Here is a 23,358-nt window from a genome sequence, read left to right as displayed (position 1 = left end):
GGATAAAAAATCTTTTCTTGCATAGTGGACTTTAAAGTCCAATATACAAATTGGGGGAAGTCATCGACACATCAAACTTTAAAGTTCGATGTGTAAGTTAGGAAAAATCATTAGCACATCGGACTTTAAAGTCTGATGTGCTGGGGAAGGGCAACCAATTGACATGTCAGGTTTTAAAACCTAACATGTCAATCAGACAATCTCCTCTCACATATCAGACTTTGATGGCCCTCAGATCCTTTTTTTTTCCCCCCCTCTTCCCTCACCTACACGTCGGGTTTAAAACCCAACATGCAGGCTTATGAGTGGAGATAACTCTCTGCATATCAGACTTTAAAGTCTGATATGCAGAGAGTTATCTCCACTCATAAGCCTGCATGTTGGGTTTTAAGCCCGACGTGTAGGTGAGGGAAGAGGGGGGGAAAAAAAAAGGATCCGAGGGCCATCAAACATTAAAGTCGGATGTTCCCTCGACCTTGAGAGGAATTTTTTAGGAGCAATCAGATTTTAATGTCCGATGCACTCCTAATCAATAGAAAACCCAAAGGAAAAAGGCGGAGAGAGAAGAAGAAAAGAAAATACGATGCAAGAGGAAAAACCCGAAACAAATAAAAATAAAACAAAAAGCCTACCTCAATCTGCCACAATCGATAAAAATCTGATGAAAATCCATGAAATCCGTAAGGTAGGTGAGCGAAAACGGAGGAGGAAGGAGGAGGGCACGCACATAGGAGAACTCACAAAACGGAAATGAAGAAATGATCCCTGAAAATTAATAAATAAATCCCAAAATTAGCAATAAATATGATCATTAATTGCTAATTGCACCATGCATGTCAGACTTTAAAGTCTGACATGTAGGACTAAAAATCTTGCAAGTTAGACTTTAAAGTCTGACATGCACGAAATTTCCAAATCGACCTGCACATCAGACTTTAAAGTCTGATGTGCAGATGCAAAGACCTTGCAGGTTGGACTTTAAAATCCGATCTGCAAGAGAAGGACTACCTGCAGGTCGGACTTTAAAGTCCGATCTGCAGGGGCAAAACCAAAATTTTGCACATCAGAATTTAAAGTTTGATGTGCAAATCCCTTCAAAAAGAAAGAATCCTGTAGGTCAGACTTTAAAATCCGACCTATAGGTAAAACTGCAAATCTAAAAGAACCTAAAAACAATAAAAATGTAAATCGAAAAACTAAATGAGCTAACCGACGGAGTCGATCAAGCTCTCCCAGAGGTCGTAAGGTACAAAATAGACCAGTTTCGTAGGGCTGCCTCATGATTTTGGCCATGCTGAAATCGAGGACAACAGACGTGTAACATGTAGAGATTCCTTTGGAATATTCTCGGGGCCACTTGATGAGTTATATTGTAACAACGTAATATTATATTATAATTATTTAATATTGGGAAAATATATTAAAAAAGAGAAAACTTAGTACCGAATATTAAATGTGGAGTCAAGGGTAGTTGTCAGCACATGGTTTTGTGGCACATAGTTTTACTTTACCACTAGTTGTTTTTGTGTGAGCTTGGGTCTATAAAAGCAAGCACATGTTTAGTGGTTAAGGTTGGCTGGTGGTTTTGGGTTGTCATTGTATTGATTCCTTTGAAGGATTTCATTTGTGAAGCATGGCATGGGATGTGTGGATTCATGCTTGGACACATGGGAATGCATTGAAGGGATTGATGGTTTGAAGGTATTCATTTTAACTCTATGTTGCTTTATGGTTGAATAATATGATGGAGTATGGATAGTTTTGGAGGCTGGGTTTTTCCCTAATGAGGGTTTTCCTAGGATATATCTTGTGTTATATTGTGGCTTGTCTATTTGATATTTGCATTATGGTGATTCTATAAGCTTGTATGCATAATTTTCTCTCATGGGTTATGTAGGAAATGGATTATTAGAATGTGGGTTTAAAGCATTATTTCCTAACACTCCAACCACTTCCCAAGTTCCTATGTCTTCCTACCAATACATGGTGGTGGTATCTTAGTTGTGTCCACTTATATTCCAACGTCCAATGCAAGTTGAGGGTTTTGTAATGTCCAAAATCAACCACCCGACCTTGTGAAAGAAATTGCGGACATGAAAAATATGATTAAAATCTAAAGGAAGGGACACACAATAAATCCTATACATTTGAAGAAATATGTCCCTATCCTTTTGATTCATCTATCTCAATGGCCTGCTATCCACCTGGTTTTGAGATTCCTAAGTTTGATAAGTATAAGGGTAAAGGAGATCCTAGGGATAATGTGAGGTAATTATATATTTCTTGTCAAGAGGTCTCGTATAGTGACGTCTATCTAAGAAGGCTTTTCCCAAAAAAGTCTAAGTGGACCCGCTCTTGTTTGGTTCTTCGCCTTACCCCATGGCTCCATCAAATCATTCCTTGACCTTGTAGAAAACATTGTGGCTTATTATGAGTATAACATCAAGAATGATTCATCTATGGTCGACCTATGTAATACAAAGCAATGAAATAGAGAAACCTTCACAAACTTTCTGCAAAGGTGGCAACATCTCATTAGAAAAGTCCCTTGGGATATACTTGAATCATACCAAGTTGAGTTTTTCTAGCACAAAATTTAACCCAAAATGTCCTACTGTTTGAGTTGTGAATGCCTCAAGAGGTTTGAAGAAGTCACTAACAAAGGTCTAGCCCTAGAGAGAGTTCTCCTCGAACAAGGTGTCCTTAAACCCTATTAGAAAGATTCCTAGGGGTCATCATCTAATGACAAGCCTAAGTATGGGTCCAAGAGAAAAAATGTTAATGACGGAGTGACTGATACTGAGCATGTCCAAAATATAACCACACCAACCAAACCAACCACCACCAATAAGCCATCTTATAACCAACCTAATTCTCAAAATCCATCCAAACCTCACAACACCATATCCATTCCTGGCTGATCATCCCATCCCAACAACCAACCTCAATGAGAGTACACTTCACTTATCGAAACTAGTGAGGTTGTTTTCCAAAAATATTGTCAAGGCCAATGTCGTGGTCTTTCCTATGACCCATCATGATACAAGGAAATGTATGAAGCTTAATAATTACATTCATGACCTTATTGACAAGGGTGATGTTGAAGTTTTGGTTGTAAAGCCCAACAAATCCAATGATAAGCTCAAAATGTATCAAGACCCATTTCCTAAACATGGAAAGGACAAAGTCTCGTCATCTCATTCCATCCCTTATGACTATACCAACATGATCAAAGGATTTGACACCATTGTAGGATGCATTGATCCTACTGAGAACTATGTCAATACCATAACCATCTAAGGAGTTGATCCCATGCCTACACCTTATCGAGGAAGTGTAACTATTTAGGGAGCCCCTCCTTTGTCATTCAACAAACCAACCCAAGCAAAAATAGTAATTCAAGGTGAATCACCTTCAAATCCACCTCCTTCAAATGATTGCAATGTAACCATGCACAGAGGGAGAGTAACTATTCAAGGAGCTCCTCCTCCTCCACCTCTGACTTCCACATCATTTGTTGCTCGCTATAATATCCTTGATCACCTCGGTAAGATGCCTGCACAAATATCCATCCTTGAGATCCTAAAGACATCTCCAATCCATAAAGAAATCCTTGAAAGGCCTTGCTAAAATCACACATACTTGATAATATCAATGCTTCACAGTTCCAGGCCTTGGTAGGTAGCCTTTCTACACAACATCACCTTGTCTTTAACTCCAAAGACATTCCATCCACTAATCCTTTGCATAACAAACCCCTCCACATTGAGGCTATTATACATAAGCACAAAATCAAGTGAGTCCTTATAGATCATGGATCCAGGTTAAATATATATACATAGCAGTTGATTAAAAAATTGGGATTCTTTGGAGATCTAGTTGATCCCTCTAACAAAATCACAATCAAAGCATATGATGATGTTGAGTGAGTCTCCAAAAGTACAATCACACTTCCACTTCAAGTAGGCCCCACAATAGTTAAGACTACATGCCAAGTTTTGAACCTTGATCTCCCATACAAAAATCTCCTTGTCCATCAATGGATCCATTCCATTCAATCCATTCTATCTGCCTACCATCAATGCCTAAAGTTATCGTACAATGGTAGAGAAATCACTATTGCTGCCGAACGAAAACCTTTCCAATATTGCAAACTTATTGAAGGAAAACATCCCTAGCATTGTCCTCTTAACACACCTGCTTCACCACCAACAAATCACGCCTCAAATGTTGCTTCCACTTTCACCCAACTTGAGATTAAGGGAAAAATTATTGACAATGGGTGTAGAGAGTACATCCTTTAAAATGCATTCTATTTGGGAAATCTCCCTCCTCCCAAGTCCTATGGCAATTCTAAAGAAATCAAAATTCAGAAAAAACCTACCATACAATGCTAGAAGAAAACATTCTAGCAATGTGGACCACTTGATGAGGAAAATATTGAGATTGATGTTACCTCCTAGCTCTACTAAGAAGAGAATGAGGAAGACATCCCAAAAGAAAAGTATCTAAAAGAATCCGTTATTGTGGAAAAAATGGGCTATCAAGGACATGGTCTAGGACCTAAAGAGAAAGGGAGGAAAGCACCCATTTCACTTGTTTCATACAAGTACCATAGAGGCTTGGGTTACTCTCCAGTACCCAAGGTTACCATCATTGGTGTTTAGACATATCCGCCTTCTGATGTTGATGACTTTGATGAAGCGAAATTCTATGAAGTGCATTTCTAATACCCTTTTGACCTTTTTAATGATGCCTATGTATACACTATCACTCCCTCGACTCCATCCAACCTCCTACTTGTATACCCTGAACTTATTGATTGAGACCAATGAGGACCACCCATTCTTGACATCTGTGCTAATAACAATGCCCTCTTTGAAATTTTATAACATGCACAACCTTGAATATCACACAATAGTCCATGTCATTTAACTTAATGGGGATGCATACTTTGGTAGTAAAGGCAACTACCTTAGTTGCAAAAATGAAAATAAAAATCAAAACCCTGGCGAAGACCTCAATGAGGCACCACCAGACATAAAAAAAATTAAAAAGAAAGGATGTATCCACTATGAAAACCTAGATTAGGCATTAAAGGATGAGGGAATTGAATTGCCTACCATGGTTCCCCCATTACATGCGAGATCCTCCCTACATATAGAATAAAATAAGACAATCAACATAGGAAGGAAAGAAAATCCAAAGAATGTGCTCATTTCCAAGTCTCTCACTAACCAAGAAAAGCAAAATATTGTTAACTTTCTCAAAGAAACACAAGTAAACTTTTCTTGGTCATATGCTGACATTCTGAGCCTAGATCTCGATTTAGTGGTGCATCACCTTGTAGTACATCCTAATGCAAAACCTCTCAAACAAATATTGAGAAATATGCATCCTCACATTACTCTAGTGGTCAAAGATATACAAAAGATGTTAGATATTGGATTAATTCACCCCATTGACTATCCAGAATGGGTTTCAAACTTAGTACCTATTAGAAAACCTACTGGGGGCATACACATTTGTACTGACTTTAGAGATCTCAATAAGGCATGCCCTAAGGATGACTTCCCATTGCCTAAAATTAACATCATAGTGGAATTGAATGATGGACATGAGATTCTCTCTTTGATGGATGGTTTCTCGAGATATAATCAGATCAAAATTGGTGTTGAAGATCAACACAAGACTGATTTTACTACTCCATGGGGAACCTTTTTCTATCAAGTCATGCCCTTTGGGCTGAAGAATGCTAGAGCCACTTATCAACAAGATATGAACATGATCTTTCATGATTTTCTCCATGATATTATGGAAGACTATGTGGATGATTTGCTAGGTAAATAAAAGACCTGAGAGGGGAACATCACCTTCCTAACAAAAATCTTTGAACAACTGGAAAAGTATATGTTGAGGCTTAATCCTAAGAAATGTGTCTTTGGGGTTACTTCTAGAAAGATCCTAGGTTTTATTGTATCATGTAGATGAATTGACGTTGATCCAGATAAGGTAAAAGTCATCATGGATATGTCATTGTCGAAGACTCTCAAGCAGCGTTGTAGTCTTCAAGGGAAGCTCTAGTCTATTTGCAGATTCATTGGGTGAACTCACAATAATGGTTCCCACTTTTTTGCCACTTTTGACACTGAGATGAATATTTTTGAAATAATCTTCAACTTTCGACAACTATAACTTTTAAACTATTAATAATTTGAAGATGATGTAAATTAGTGATTTGTAGAATTTTGTTTGTAGATTCTAAATATATTTTTTTTCAAATTTTTTTGAAGATTTGTTTTTAAAATTTTCCATCTCCCTTGAAAACTAGTTTTTTACAACAAACTACATTTTTTAATAGTGATGTGCCTCTTGAAACACATAAATTTTTTCTATAAATGATAAAAACTAAATTCTTTCAAATTTTGGTTTGTAACATCAATATCCAGGACTTGTTATTGGTTTGATAGTGATATGCTGAATATTTTTCATTTTATTAAGTTTTCAAGTCCGACTAGTTATAACTCAGACATAGGTTTAGGTTTGAACACATAACTTATTCTATATATATCAAAATTCCATTTTTTTAATTTGTTAGAAAGAAGACATCAATACATAGGGCATAGATATTTTTCAGAATTTTTTTGAATTAGTATCCTATTTTTCCCAATGCATTGAACAGAGAAGTTCATGTTTGGTGAAAAACCAATATTTCATAAAATTAAAAAAATAAGAACATAATAAAATCACAATGTAATAAAATTATACTCGTTAGAAATATTGCTCCGAGAAATACCATCTTATATTTTTGGGTTATCAAGATTCTTTCATTTGAGCCTTGAACCAGAGGTTTGAAGGCCGAAATTTCTCATTATCATGAAGAATTTGGGGAGAGATCTCAAAAAAGGTAGTTCGTACAAATAGGGGTTCGAGCGAAGGGGGGTTCAAGCGAACTCCCCCAATATAATTAAAATTTGACAAAAACAACCGTTGAAGGGGTTTCGATCAAAAATATAGGTTCGAGCAAAGTAGGGGGTTTGCTCGAACCCCAAAGGGTAGTTCGTACAAATACCCCTAGTTTGAACGAGCACCCTCCAATTTTTTTTCTCACCATCACATTTTTCCTTCGTGGGTGAAAGTGGGAACCATTATTGTGAACTCACCAATTGCCCAACTTGCAGATAAGTGTCACCCCTTTGCTCATCTATTGTGAAAGGACACTAAATTTTAGTGGGACTATTTGTGTCAGAAGATATTCAACAAATTCAAGGAATACTTAGCCTCTCCACCTATATTGATGCCTCCTATTCTAGGACAACCCTTTCTCTTGTATATTTCAGCTACACCAATGGCCCTAGGAGCATTACTAGCACAAGTTGACAAGAAAAGGAAAGAGTGTGCAATATAGTACATCAGTCACACATTAGTAGGATATGAGATTAAATACGCACCTATTTAATGAGCATTCCTTGAAATGGTTTTCAACACTTAGAAACTCCACCACTACATGCTTAATCATAAGACTAAGCTCATCGCAAAGATTGATCCTCTCAAGTGCCTACTTTCAAAAGCTACTCTATAGGAAACACTGCTAAATGGGTCATGATATTAAGTAAGTTTTACATTGAGTATGTAGATTGCAAAGCTATAAAAGGACAAGTCATTGCCGATAAATTCATTGATGCCCCTCTACAAGGAAAACACCCCTTTATTGCAGAGTTCTCAGATGATGCCATCATGATAATCACACAATCTACTAAGTGGCAAATATACTTTGATGGCTCTTGCACAAAGCATGGATCAAATATAGGAATTCTTTTGGTAATCCTTCAAGGCGATTGCATACCCAAGTCATACAAGACAACCTTCTCATGTAAAAACAACATTGTGGTGTATGAATCTCTCATCATAGGTCTTCACCTTTCTATTCAATGGAAAATCACTTAATTTCATGTTTATGGTGATTCACAAATAGTGATTAAACATGTCAATGATAAATATAAAACAAAAGATGACAAGTTGCTCCCCTATCGTCACATGGTTGAAGACTTCAAAAAACACTTCTCCTTTATTCAATTCGAGAAGATTCCCCAAGCCAACAATAGAGCTACTAATGCTATGGATAATATAATTTCCCTCCTAGAGATACCTGATAATAGTCATTGGTGTGAATTCTTGGTTGAGAATCTTCTAGTTCCAACATATGATAACCCTAAGTCTAAAATGGTATTTGACCTTGTTGGTCCTGATCCCCCCTGGTATCAGGACACTTATGCTTACCTTAACAACAACATCATCCCACCCCATCTCATCGAAACCCAACAACAAACCTTTATTCGTCGATCCACCCGCTATACCATTCTCGATGATACTCTATTTAAAAGACACTTTGATGGAACCCTCTTGTGATATTTAGATAAAGAAGAGGCTGGATGAGAACTATGAGAGGTACACAAAGGAATTTGTGGGGCATACTCAACTAGTCTCACTCTGGCTAATAAGATTCTCTGAATGGGTTATTATTGTCCTAACATGGAACATGACGCTTATCACTATATAAAGAAATTTCTACCTTGTCAGAATCATGGTGATAAAAATAATGTGTCGTGACAAGAATTGCAACCACTTTTCAAACCCTAGCCCTTCTCACAATGGGGGCTCAATCTCATTGAAAAAATCCATCCCACCTCCTCCAATGACCATAAATTCATCATCACTACAACTGAATATTTTACGAATTGGGTGGAGGTCATCCCACTCAAATATACCATTGGAAAACAAATTGCAAAGCTTATCTTGAATTATATCATCTATCTTTATGGTATTCCAAAGGTCATCATCACTATATAATGGTAGACCTTTGAAATTTATTCTTTGATGGACGAAAAGATTTTTCTTTGCCTTTGAAATTTCATCCATTTCGTTCATCTCCATCTCCTCCTACTAAAATCCTATCCATTTGTGTAGACATCCTTAACCCTGGTCACACACTTTCATCCCCCATCACTTTCCTACCATCACCGCCCCTTCCCAAATTAGATGACGAGATCCAATTGCCATGAATAAGGATTCTCCTATCACACTAAGATTTATCCCATAATATTGAGCTTCCTGTCTATATTTGTGGATTCACCACACACCTATCCATAGTATGGTAATGAAATTTGAGCAGAAGTCCTCCCATTTGCAGATCTTGCACAATCAACTTGTCTTTTGCCATCCATTAATCTATCCATCATCATGCCCATCAGGATGTGTCCTTCCCATGTCTGACTATCTATGTGGGTTGTTTGCATGCTTGTTATTTTCACTTTTATTTTTATTTTGTGTCCCATGTCGATACTTATTCAGGGCTACCTTGATTATCCTATATCTTGGTATGTATTGGTTGGTGTATGTTGTTGCATCCTTTTTGTGGTATGGCATGTTTGACGGTTTCTCTTGAATGATCTAATAAGTCTCGTATATATTCCATTGTGGTTATCTATGAACTTGCATGCATAGGGATAACCTATTGTTGGACAGTCTAGTCTAGGGTAAGTGCACCAAAATGGTGTGCAAAAAAGTGGACACCCTCCAAAAAAAACTTTAAAAAACTAATAACCCAAAAAGGTTACTTAAAATTTTAAATAACCCGTTTGCGTCTAGGCTCATTTTACTGAGCCTAAAATGCATATGGGGTCTATATTGAAAGAAACATGAATGGGGTCTATATTGAGAGAAACACGAACGATTTTTACTTTTTAAAACCTCATTCATGTTTCTTTGACAATACATTCTTTTTTACTATGGCCGACTAGGTCATTTTCACCCGCGACTGAACAAGAATAGCTCAAGGAGGGTTTTGTACCTACAAATACCTGAATGGTGTTTGAAGAACATAAGCCTTCCACCATGCCAAGGCAACCAAGAGGTATGAAAGTCAATTTTTTTGATCCATTTTATATATTTGATTAATTCTATTTAAAATTTGAATGTGATTTCATTGTTTTTGATTATTTTTTTTCATTTTTTGTTATAAATTTATCATATTCTTAAAACACTGCCCTAGCAAGACACAACTCTTGAGAACTTAGGGAAAAACCCATAGGAGACCCCACAACCATAACATAAAGATACAAACCCTCCATCTCCTCCAATAGACCATTCACAAATGACACATGAGGATTTGATAAATCAATTAACACAAAACATTGCCAAAATAACTAGATTGGTGAATAGATTGAAGGCATCTGAGCATGAGAATCATGCATCTCTTTCCACAACCCTATAATTAATGGCTAGTAGTGCAAATGAAGTTTCCAAACAAGTTACAAAATGGGGAAGCTATAGGGATCGATGTCGTGCTTTTTATGCTAGTGGGTTGTTATAATTAAGTGAAAAAAGTAAAGCACAAATATGTGCTCTTTTTAATGACCCCAAAACCAATGAGACCTTAACTCTTAATTCAAAGAGGTTTACTATACACTGGTGTAACCATTTAGGGATTAAAAATGCTTTTTGGAATAGGTGGTGGATGGTCTTTGACCAACCACCTTGTAATAATTTTGAGGTTCCATTATATTTTTTGAGGAAACTATATTGCGAGTTTATCCTCAATCAGAGGCTAGAATATTTTCATATGTGAAACTTCCAGGGTAGAGGTGAAGGCTCTTCCCAAGATAGACCTAGACCCCAGAGGGTACTAAACCCCCAAAATTGCATTCCTCTTGCAATAAAACCCATGGTCCATGTCATGGTCCTAGTAGCCTTGAAAGAGTCTATGGAGGTACAAACTCTTTAGGCGGCCACCACATTAACTGATTTCATCATTTAACATGGCACACAATTATCACATCCTCTTGGTCGAGATGATGATGTAGTAACTGAACCTTTTGGCCCTGGTGAGCCCATTTAGCATGTGTGTCCTGATTGTTCAGGTATATACTCTAGGATAGATATTGAGGCTAGTGCAGATGGTTCCATGTCCCATCTATGTACATGTTGCAAGGGTAGATGTCAGGCTAGCACTATAGAGGATATGACACTGATAGATGATTTGATGGATATGGTGTTTGGTGGTCAGACGTAGACACAGGTGTGTTGATTTGAATTGATAACATTTTATTTATTAATCACTTAAAACTTATAAATGTAAATAAATTCATTTATAGATCAATTTAAATTGATACAAACCATATGCATTTCAGGATGCAACAACTAGTGTTAATACACCATCTCATATTCTTCCCACTGTTGTTGTAGTTGTAGCTTCAACGCCTGAGGTAAGAATTTTGTAACATCTTAAAATAGAATTGTACCTTGAATTCAAAATATTTTTTTATAAGATATACTTGTTAGAAGTGCGGTTGTTGTTGCACCAAAAGATCAACCTGTTAATGCTCGATACAACCACTAGACTTATAGAATCCACAAGAGGCGATTAAGCCATGTCACAAACTCGAGCACTGCGTTGCACAACACAAAGAGACCAAGGGCGCACACCTTGCAACAGTTCCCCCCAGTGCAAGCAAGGGGTTTGAACCTGTGACCAAGCTCTAATACCACTTGTTACAAGTGTGGTTTCTATTGCACCAAAAGATCAACCTGTTAATGCCCAATACAACCACTAGACTTATAGAATCCACAGGAAGCAGTTAAGCCATGTCACAAACCCGAGCATTGCGATGCACAACACAAGGAGACCAAGGGCGTACACCTTGCAACAATACTAACTCTCTTTAATGTATATTTTTTTTTGCATTTTATAGGCATTATCAGGGGATCAAATGTTCTAGATTGATAATGTCATCCTTTCGGCCATTGATTTTGGCATATAAAGCTATGTGGTATCATATTTTGCACACCCTCTTATTTATATATTTTTTTGAATATACAAGTCATTTAAATTTAGATTTGTTAAATTATATTTAATATTATCTACTGATATCTCTTGTGTTAATTTTATTTCTTTTAGGGTACCCCATGCGTGTCTAGGACACCTCCTAGGTGAAAGAAATCCTCGAGGACACCTAAACATCAAAAGGTAATTGAACACATTTTTAATTGACACAATTGTTTGAAAAGATTGAAATTGTATTAATTGGAACTTGTAGATTGAATAGTCTTTTTTGTCTCTTTTATATAAAATGACAATTGGGCTTTGTAGAATTGATGAATGCACCTGATATGCCAAAGGATCAAGAGAGGGAAGAGGTATGTATCTATCCTTTATTTTTTGATTTGATGATTACATGCACATGTACATGTGAACTTTAGATAAAACTATAAAGCGGAAAATCACGATCGAACCCTAGTTGTTCTCCCCTCTTCCAACTCCGAGGAGAGAGAAGGGAGGTTCACTAGGATTCGATGGTTTTCACTTAGGGGAGAAACTTTACATTCAAAAGAGGGGTTGAAACCCACAAGATCCAATCCCACACAATGCAAGATTGGATGCTAAATGTGTTTCAAGGGTTAAGAAAGCAAGGCTACCCTCTCTTGTAAAGAATGTGCATAGAAGAATTAAGCTAAGCATGCATAGAAAGTGACAAAGATTCGCTTATAAACTGAGATATGGATATAGGATGGAGTTGCGGACCTGGAATTAGCAATAAAATGTCGATACGGCGCTGTCCTGCAAATTTGAGCAAAAGTTGTCGGGACGATGGCGCCCGGTGCCACGGTCCTCCAAAAAATCCGCGAAACGAAGGGGGATCTGTTCGTCTCTGCACAAGGATTCCAGATCTTCAATTTCAGCCGCGTACCTGCAACCTACACACAGAAAAGCGAAGACGATTGGGGGGTTAGGGATTAGGGGTTTGCCTTTAGGTCAAACCCCGGTTTTGGAATTAACCAAGAAATGAGCAAGTGCTGTAAATGTAAATGACTATAAAACAAGTACTAATACCTTGTTCTAAGGATGTTTGTATCCTTATGTGCGAAGGTTTAGATGTTGTATGTTGTATGTTGTAGTAGTATGTTGTATGTAGCATGTAGTAAGTGATCTCCTCTTCAATGGTTGAATCCTTGTCTTGAATGCAACACTTAGCCTTGAATGGAGACTTGGAATGAATGCTTGAATGTTTGGATGCTTGAATGCTTGAGTATAGTTTCCACGCTTTGTACACATATCCTCCTCATGCCAAATGAGAGAGAAAAATGTAGTTTATATACTTGTCAATTAGGGCTGATAGACTGATTTTCCCGACCTTAGGCCGACCAGGAAAGTTAATTTCCAAATTGCAAACAAAAAGACCTGAGACCCCTTAGGAGACCGGGCCCAAAATAGGACCCAGGGACCAGGGCACTGGGTGCTCTGGTCCCACCTCCCGGGACAGCAGGGTGCAAGGAGGTTCAGGCCAGGGTACTTGAAAAATGCAGTTTTTGGTGTTGTGAGCAAGTTTCGGGGTCTCCATTCAGGTTGCGTGTTGCGTCGCCATCGTGAAGACCGAAATGCAGTCGAAATTGCAAGTGTCGCAATTTTAGGACGCTACATTTAGCCCCCACTTTAGCGGGAGTATGTATGCTCATACTTCCGGTAAAGTACAAGGAAACAACATTGAAAGACTTTCACCACATCAAGGAGGCAAGATACACTAAGCCCCCAGTGGACTAAGGATCTTACGGCTTCAATTGACAAAGTAAAAGGGAAGATCACGAGGGAGAACCATGACTGTCAGTAGTAAGGTTCCCTCACTATGAGTCATGCAAAAGAAAGATATCAAAAATTCTCAAGGCAAGGTTAAATTTGCCAAGAAATTCTCAAGTATCTTGAAAAGATATGAACGGGATGTATGCCCCCCTACGTTAAAGCGATCGCACACGCCTCACCGGGGGTGATCGCTTTAAGGTAGTGATACATATAAGAATGAGAAGGGAAAGGAGCATGTTATCACAAGGATTTAGCCCCCAAGTGTGAGATAAGCCCAAGCACAAGGTGACTTCGCTTTCCTCGGGGTCAGTATGCTGTATGATAATTCATGTATATATATCATATGTATGTATGCATAATTGTTCTTCATTCCCCAATCAAGGAAGGTCACCTAGAAGAAGGGAACACATGTGTCTTTTGAGTCAACATGAGAGAGATCGAGAGATCTCAATGCTTTGCATCGTCCTCAAGTAGACAACACTAAGGACGACAAATAGAAGAATGAGAATAACATATAGAAGAAGTAACACAAGAGAGGAGGAGAGAATCTGCTATGCTAATGTAACTAGTCTAGCACGTCATCTACCCCCCGATCTTGCTGATCAATGTTTCAGGAAGGCATGGAATATGCTAGAGGAGGAACATCCAACACAACAGATGGAGCTATCACAAGATCCAAACAAGGGCTATGTTCATGTCCCAAGCCACGTTGTTCTTGTCTAGGAGCTAGGATAAGTGCTTTAGAAAATTTATTAGATAAATGGTTATCAATATCAACAAGTTCATATTCACTGTCAGAAGCAAGAGAAGTAACATTTTCATCATGAATAACATTTTCATCTATATCATCATCAAGATTTATAAAAATAGGATCTTTAACTCGCACAGGATCAAGACCATCATGCATCTTATGTTTAGGAGATTTAGGCTCAATTTTTGGCTGAGGAGAAAATGGAATAATGCTTGTTGAAGGTGTTTTTGGGGATGGCAAAGTTTGAGAAGCAGCTGCTTGAGCTCTAAGATGACGCTTTCGTCGACGTTCGCGTGTAGAACGATTTCGTCTAGTCTTAGTAGGAAGTGAAGAAGATTGAGGAGGAGGGATGTTCTCATCCTTATCACTTGGGTGTTTAGGTTGTGGTCTCTTAGGCTGGATAATAGGAGAAGAAGAAGGTCTCTTCTCTCTATAAAAGGATGGAGGAGGAACTGCTCCATATAAAGGAGGAATTTTTGGTTTAGGAAGGAGACCAAGTCCATCATGACGAGGAGGGATAGGTCTACTTTTAGGAGGTTTATTAGGCATAGACATAGTTACATCCATAGGGATGGGTTGGGAATCTTCTTGAGGAAAGACATTAGTTTTATCTTTCAAAGGAAGAACTTCCTTCTCAAGAATGATAGGAATATCAAGTTTAGGTGTTCTAGGTTCACTTAGAGATAGGATCATATTTGTTTTCCACTTTTGATAAGATTTGAAAAGATGATCACTTCGCGGAGGAAGAGATTGGAATTGTTTAGGCCAAAAGTAATCAATAGGAACGCTAGAAGTTCTTTCAGCTGGTTTAAAGAGACTATGATTGACAGTAACAACTTCACCATTATGGGGAAATTTCAAACACTTATGAATAGGAGAAGCAATAGCTTTCATGGAAGACAGCCAAGGATAGCCAAGCTTCACACGAAATTGTTCGGACGATGGAATAATAGCAAAGTTCACATCAAGGGATTTGTTATGGACCTCAATAGGCAATGTAATAGAACCAATTGCAGGAGAAGAAAATGCATCAAATAGTTTCACAATCACATCTGTTTTGTCATAGATCACTTGATTCAATTGCAAAGTAAAAAGAAATTCTTCAGTAATAACATTAACCATGCACGAAGGATCAATAAGCACTCCATGGCAAGGTGTATTCTTGACTTTTGCAACTATGTATAAAGGACCATCAGGTGCCCTAATGGTTTCACTGGAATCAAATGTGATGGAAGGTTCTTTAGGGATTTCTTGCTGCTCTACAAAGTTAATCACATTCGGAGTCATAGACACAAGATCATCAGATGAAAAAGAGGAATCATTAGTCTCAATCACATTAGAGGTATGAGAAGGTAATGGATCAGTAAAAATCTAAAGATTTTGATTAGGAGGAGCTACAGATGTATTGCCTTTATCATTCACTCTAGAAACAGAAATAGTATTATTATCAATCAAATCTTGAATTTTACCCTTTAAAGAAAAACATTTTTCAGTATCATGCCCAGGCTGACGATGAAATTGACAAAAAGATTTGTTATCAAAATAAGGTGAAGTAATCTTTGCAGGATCAATTTGTCTTATAGGAGGAAGAGTAAGCACATTTTGTTCCAATAATTTATTCATAATACTATGCAATGATTCATTCAAAGGAGTATACTTTCTTTCTTTCTTGAAAAATTTAGAAATAGGAGGCACACCTGATGCTGCATTCACATTGTTGTTGATGATGTTTTCATTGAATTTGATGGAATCTCTATTCGGTTTAAACTTCCCAAATGGTTGTTGACTGCTATCACCCTTATCACTCGGAGCCATAGGATGTGATTGTTCCATTTGACTCATAGTCAGTTGATAATTGTGAAGAGTGGCACACAACTGTTGGAAAGAAGTAAACTCAAAAAATAGAAGTTTGTCTCGAATATCTTTTTGTAAATTAGAAATAAAGATTCTTTGAATATCATTGTCAGGCACTGGAAAAGAAATTTGAGCATACAAATGCTTATATCTACCAATGAAATCAGTCACTTTTTCTTTAACACCTTGTTTACAATGCATTAAATCAATCAATGTAACTTTAGGACTTATATTGTTTTGAAATTGTTGAATGAAAGTATTTGCAAGTTGTTCAAAAGAAGTAATAGAATAAGAAGGCAATGAGCAATACCATTGTAGGGCTTTGTCTCTTAATGTTGTAGTAAACAGTTTTGCAAGCAACCTTTGGTCATAAGCAAAATCAGTACATATTGTTTGAAAAGTCTTAACATGTGTTAGAGGATCACCTTTACCATTATAAAGCTCCAAATGTGGGATTTCAACATGTTTAGGAGGGATAGCTCGAACAATGTCAAGAGAAAGTGGGCTCGCAACATCAAATGTGGGCACACTAAACTTAGATTGATTCATAGAGGCAATTTGTTGCTGTAAAGAGGAGACAGTTTGTGCAAGATTGTTAATGGTCGCTTCAGTCGAAGAATTCATATTAGATGTGTTAGATTGAGATGGAGGTGTTATGTTATTGAAAGAAGGTAGAGAGTAAGGTGGTGGGACTCTATGATAGTCAATCATAGGGGATGATTGGATAGGAGGAACACTACAAGGAGGAATAGAATGGTTAAATGAATTGCCCCCTTGCGTCATGTTCATTTGTGAAGATGTAATAGGAACACTCAATGAAGGAATGTATGAAGAAGTCGGATTAAATGAAGGAAGAGGATTAATTGAAGAAGGAGGATTGCCCCCATGACTGGTGATCACAGGAGGAATGTCTTGTGTAGAAGTAGCCATTATGTTTGATGTAAAAGTAGGTATGCTAGCAATAGAAGTCATCAAAGGAATAGAATGATTGACTTGAGTAGGAGGTTGTGTATAACCTAATGTTTCGGCACAACTTTTCATAGGCATCACATTCGAATCCACAATGTGTGCAATACCACGCAAAATATCAATTCCATTCTTATCACTTTGAAGCATACGTTTTAGACCCTCAATTAAAGGAAGAGCTTGACTATCAGGGTATTCTTGAGACATCCATTGTCGAAAATCGTCAAATTGGTTATCCAATTTTGAAAGTTGTTCTACAGAAACCTCATGGAGAGCTTCTTCATCATTAGGAGGATTAGAGGAATTACCCATGTCCTCGTTAAAAAGGCTATTCAAATTAGGTTCCATCTCCTCGGTAATTAAACCTCGGAAAGACTTAATTCTACGGCTTCGTCTAACGGGAATAGTGTAGGTAGGGCTTATTGTTGTAAAACTCATGCACTAGAGAGAGAGAGAAAGTTTTGAATTTAGAGGTAGCAATTTTCAGTAAAATCAGCCAATCTTCTAGATTTAAGCTGTTAAATGCAATCACGACAGTGTCCCAAAATTTCGAAAAAAAAATGTCCGGGACCGTGGCGCTCGGAGTGCAACACGGTCCTTGCAACTTTTTTCAAAATTTGCAAGGATGAAAGGTATGATAATTTTAGAGCTAATCTGAAAAAATTGAGTCATTTTACAATCTGTAGATAGGCCAAATTAAAGTTGCAATCTCGAAATTGAACCCTACCCAGATTGTCGAAAAATGCAAAATTTGAATTTTGAAAAAGAGAGGGAAACTAAAATTTTGAATTTTATGATTTTAGAGGGAATGCCAAAAGCAATGCAAGTTTTGAAATTCAAAAGTTGACTCAATTTCACGCAAAATTCAATTTTGAAAGCGGAAATCCAAGTTGTTGTAATTAAGCACTTAATTTCAAAAGTCACAAATTGCAAGAATTTGAATAAAGCACTGAAATTTTGAATGAATGCAAACACACTTTTCAGATTTAGGACAGTAAGAACACAATTTTGACACAAAATTTCAATTTCAATGATTTTTGAATGATTAGGAGTCTTAATCCAAGCAATCACAAGACCAACTTTGACTGTAATTTTGAAGGTGTTAAAATTGATAAAATCAGCCAAAATTTTGGATTTTAGCAGGAAAATATAGTAAGATCTCGCTCCCAAAATTTTGGAAAAAATGTCGAGGACGATGGCGCTCGGCGCCACGGTCCTTGCAACTTTTTTCCAAATTTTTAGGGATGAAAGATATTGTGATTTTATTGCGGAATCCAAAGTTACAGCTGATTTGGAGATGTTTTGATCAGTGAAATTGTCGAACAAAGGTTGAATCAAGAGGGTTTCAAAAATTAGGGTTTTGACACTTAACCACTTAATTTTCAAAATTAAAGCATAGATATGAATTGATAATTTGTAATAGAAGGGCAGATCTGAAACAAGCATTAACATTTAGACATTTCGCAAGTTCAATTACTAAAAAGAAATTTTAGGGTTTTAATGCAATCACCTCTAAAATTTTGCAAAAGATCAAACATGGAAATGTAATCAATTTTTTCAGATCTAAGCATGAAAAATCAGAAAGGATGTTCACGTCGGGTTCACCAAAATGTAAAGCGGAAAATCGCGATCGAACCCTAGTTGTTCTCCCCTCTTCCAACTCCGAAGAGAGAGAAGGGAGGTTCGCTAGGATTCGATGGTTTTCACTTAGGGGAGAAACTTTACATTCAAAAGAGGGGTTGAAACCCACAAGATCCAATCCCACACAATGCAAGATTGGATGCTAAATGTGTTTCAAGGGTTAAGAAAGCAAGGCTACCCTCTCTTGTAAAGAATGTGCATAGAAGAATTAAGCTAAGCATGCATAGAAAGTGACAAAGATTCGCTTATAAACTGAGATATGGATATAGGATGGAGCTGCGGGCCTGGAATTAGCAATAAAATGTCGATACGGCACTGTCCTGCAAATTTGAGCAAAAGTTGTCAGGATGATGGCGCCCGACGCCACGGTCCTCCGAAAAATCCGCGAAACGAAGGGGGATTTGTTCGTCTCTGCACAAGGATTCCAGATCTTCAATTTCAGCCGCGTACCTGCAACCTACACACAGAAAAGCGAAGACGATTGGGGGGTTAGGGATTAGGGGTTTGCCTTTAGGTCAAACCCCGGTTTTGGAATTAACCAAGAAATGAGCAAGTGCTGTAAATGTAAATGACTATAAAACAAGTACTAATACCTTGTTCTAAGGATGTTTGTATCCTTATGTGCGAAGGTTTAGATGTTGTATGTTGTATGTTGTAGTAGTATGTTGTATGTAGCATGTAGTAAGTGATCTCCTCTTCAATGGTTGAATCCTTGTCTTGAATGCAACACTTAGCCTTGAATGGAGACTTGGAATGAATGCTTGAATGTTTGGATGCTTGAATGCTTGAGTATAGTTTCCACGCTTTGTACACATATCCTCCTCATGCCAAATGAGAGAGAAAAATGTAGTTTATATACTTGTCAATTAGGGCTGATAGACTGATTTTCCCGACCTTAGGCCGACCAGGAAAGTTAATTTCCAAATTGCAAACAAAAAGACCCGAGACCCCTTAGGAGACCAGGCCCAAAATAGGACCCAGGGACCAGGGCACTGGGTGCCCTGGTCCTGAGGGACCAGGGCACTGGGCGCTCTGGTCCCACCTCCCGGGACAGTAGGGTGCAAGGAGGTTCAGGCCAGGGTACTTGAAAAATGCAGTTTTTGGTGTCGTGAGCAAGTTTCGGGGTCTCCATTCAGGTTGCGTGTTGCGTCGCCATCGTGAAGACCGAAATGCAGTCGAAATTGCAAGTGTCGCAATTTTAGGACGCTACAAAAACATAATCTTATCATTTTTCATACAGGAAATAGCCATAGTTGCTTCATCAATGATGAGCCCTCCTAGGTCAACAAGAGAATCATCTCAGACTTCGATATGCTTTTGTTCTATATATTGTAGATTTTTAGTGTTTTTGATCTATATATGTTATTACCTTGTATTAATTGTATTTAACCTGCAATAGGGCCCTTCACGGTTTGGCCATAACATGGATCCTCTCAAGTTCCAATTTAAAAGGACTCCTAAGATTGGCAAGGAAATGATAGAAAAGATGGTAGATCCCAAATCAACACGTGATGTAATCTACAATTCAATTGCAAAGAAATTATAGTTGAATGTATAGTTATTTTGATAATTGTGAACTATTTTTTACAAAAGGAATCTAATTTGGATTTTGAATTGTGGTTGTGTAGCCACCTACAAAGCTGCGTATTGCATCAAAGAGGCTCAATTTTGATGATCCAACACAACTATACGATCATATAGTGTTAGTTGTGGTCATTAAAGGACCAATACATCTATATATTCTACATTTTTATTGTATATCGATCTAGACATGGCATATACCACATTTTTATTAAACTTTTATTGAATTGACATATATGCCATTTTTGTAAACGGGTATGTGCAGGATCATGGTGGGCCAAAACAAGGCCTTAAGTGGTAATGAAATTTAAAAAAATCAGATTTATGCAACTTGACATGAAAATTTGAATAAGCTATGAACATTATTTTAAAAAAATATGTAAGAAGGGAATCTGTAGGAAATTGAATGCAGTTTCTAAGTTACTAGTTATTTTTTGGGAAAAAAAAACTATTTGATGAAAATTTGAAATTTCAATGCAGTAGTACTGAAATTTTAGGAAAAAAGATAAGAAGTAGGTGTATGTCTGACCACCCTAACCACAATCAAATCTTAATATTTTTTTATAAGATTTATTAAATAAGTAGTAGACTCATGTCTGGATGTGACACATATTTTTTTGTAATTTTTTTTAAAGCAAATAATTAATTATGATTTTTTAACAACTTTTCAGAAATTCAAAAACTCGTATGTCTGACCACCTTAACTTGGTCTAAAATTTATTAAATTCATTTTTTAAAATACTATAGTAGACAAAGCATAAAATTTGACGCATGTTTTGGATTCAAAAAATGTGATACCATTTGAAAGTTATGGGCGTTTTTCAATCAGACTATCAATTGGGACTTTAGTTAGAGTTCAATTAGAAAATAAATAATAAATTTTTTAAAGTAAAAATAAGGCAAACCTTATATTGTTGGAAAGTTGAGAATGCCCTTAAAAAACCCTTTTCGTTTTATCAATTTCGGCTAAAAAAAAGTCGTTAGCCACCAGGGCGAAGTCTGGAAAAACAAGGAACACTGAAAAAACACGTTTTCCATGTTGACTTTCCAAGCTTGACATTTCCAAGCCAAATCCCAAAGCAATCCTGAGCGAAAAATGGAGGGAAAAAAATGTTTTTAAAAATTGGATATCCGTTCAAATCGGATATCCATTTTGAAAAATTAAAAAAACATATTTTACTAAATTGGGCATAACTTTTGCATTTCATATCGAATTTTTTTTTTTATAGGCATTGGAAAGGTATTTCAGATATCTATGATATGAATTCCCTGTTTGATGAATTTTTTGTAACAATCATCTCAAAATAATTGAAACACTAAATAAGTAATTAATAAAAGAAAATTTATGATTTTTTTTAGTTTAATAAATTTTGATAAACCATGTTATCTCTCTTTGTTCCTTTCTCTACCTCTCTCTCTCCTAAACCTCTCACTCCACCTATTTGTTTCTTCCTCCCTCTCTTTTGTCTATATTTATACATCTCTCTCTAGACCTATCTCTCTAACTCTCATTGAATCCCTCATTCCTTCTCTCAAGCTCTACACTTGAATTTCTACCTCTTCATCACTTCATCCTCTATCTCACTCTCTCTCTTCCCTAAGATCTAGACCAGTCTCTCTACATTTCCTTCCCATCTCTAGAAACAAAATTCAGAGGGGAGAAGGAGAGGGGGAGAGAGGTGAGAAGGAGAGGGTGATTTTGGGAAAGAGAGAGTAATTTGGGGGAGAGAGAGAGAGAGAGAGAGAGAGAGAGAGAGAGAGAGAGAGAGAGAGAGAGAGAGAGAGAGAGAGAGAGAGAGAGAGAGAGAATGAGAGGGAGAGGGGAAAGTATCAACAAAGAGAGAATAGATATGGGGAGAGGGGTGAAGAGAGAGATAGAGAGAGTAATTATGGGGTGGGGAGAGCATGGAGGGAAGTATCTATAAGGAATATGAGGAGAGAGGTGAGAGAGAGAGGGTAATTGAGGGGAAGAAATAATGTGAGAGAAAGTTGGGTGTAATTAGTGGATAAGAAGAGAGGGAGAGGGGTAAGTATCAACAAAAGGAGAGAGGGATAGATGTGGAGAGAGGTGAAGAGAGTGATAGAAAGTGGATAATTAGGGGGAGGGGGAGAGGGAGGGGGGGGGGGGAGGGGGAGAGGGGAAGTATTAGCAAAGAGATATAGAGAGAAGGTAATTAGGGGGCTCTCTCCCCATCTCTCCCCTCTCTTCCTTTGTTGATACTCCCCCCTCTCTCTCTCTCTCCCTTTGTTGATACTTCCCTCTCCCCCCTCTCCCCTTCCCTAATTAGCTTCTCTATGGACCTCTCTATTTGAACCTCTATCCTCATCTCTCCCTCTCTCCCTTTGTTGATACCTTTCCATCCTCCCCTCTCCTCTTACCCCCTAATTACCCCCAAATCTCTCTAATTATCTCTTCCTCAATTACCATCTCTCTCATACGTATATTCCCCTCTAACTTCACCCCAACTCTCTCTCATTCTCTCTTCAACCCAATTACCCTATCTCTCACATATCTCTCCCCCTTGAGCTCTTTGTTGATAATTTCATCTCTCATTCTCCCCCTCTCCCCCTACCCCTTAATTACCCCCTCATCTCTCTCTCTCTCTCTCTCAATACTTCTCTCACTTCCTCTCCCCCTCCCCATAATTACCCTCTTTATCTCTCTCTTCACTTATCTCCCCATATATCCTTCTCTCCCTCTGTTGATACTTCCCCTCTACTTCTCTCATCGTACCCCCTTATTTCCCCAACTCTCTCTCATTCTCTCCTCCACCCAATTATCTCTCTCTCTCTCTCATCCAACAACCCTCTCTTTTTCTAACCTCTCTTCCACCATATGACCCCTTAGGACACCGATGAACCATTAGGACATCATATTGTCCTAAGGAGTCATATGGTGTCTTAAGGGGCCACACATGTGTTAGAACACCAT

Source organism: Cryptomeria japonica, chromosome 9 (assembly GCF_030272615.1).
Source record: "Cryptomeria japonica chromosome 9, Sugi_1.0, whole genome shotgun sequence".
Classification (NCBI taxonomy): domain Eukaryota; kingdom Viridiplantae; phylum Streptophyta; class Pinopsida; order Cupressales; family Cupressaceae; genus Cryptomeria; species Cryptomeria japonica.
The sequence above is the reverse complement of the archived record's forward strand: the minus strand, read 5'-3'. Positions refer to the sequence as shown.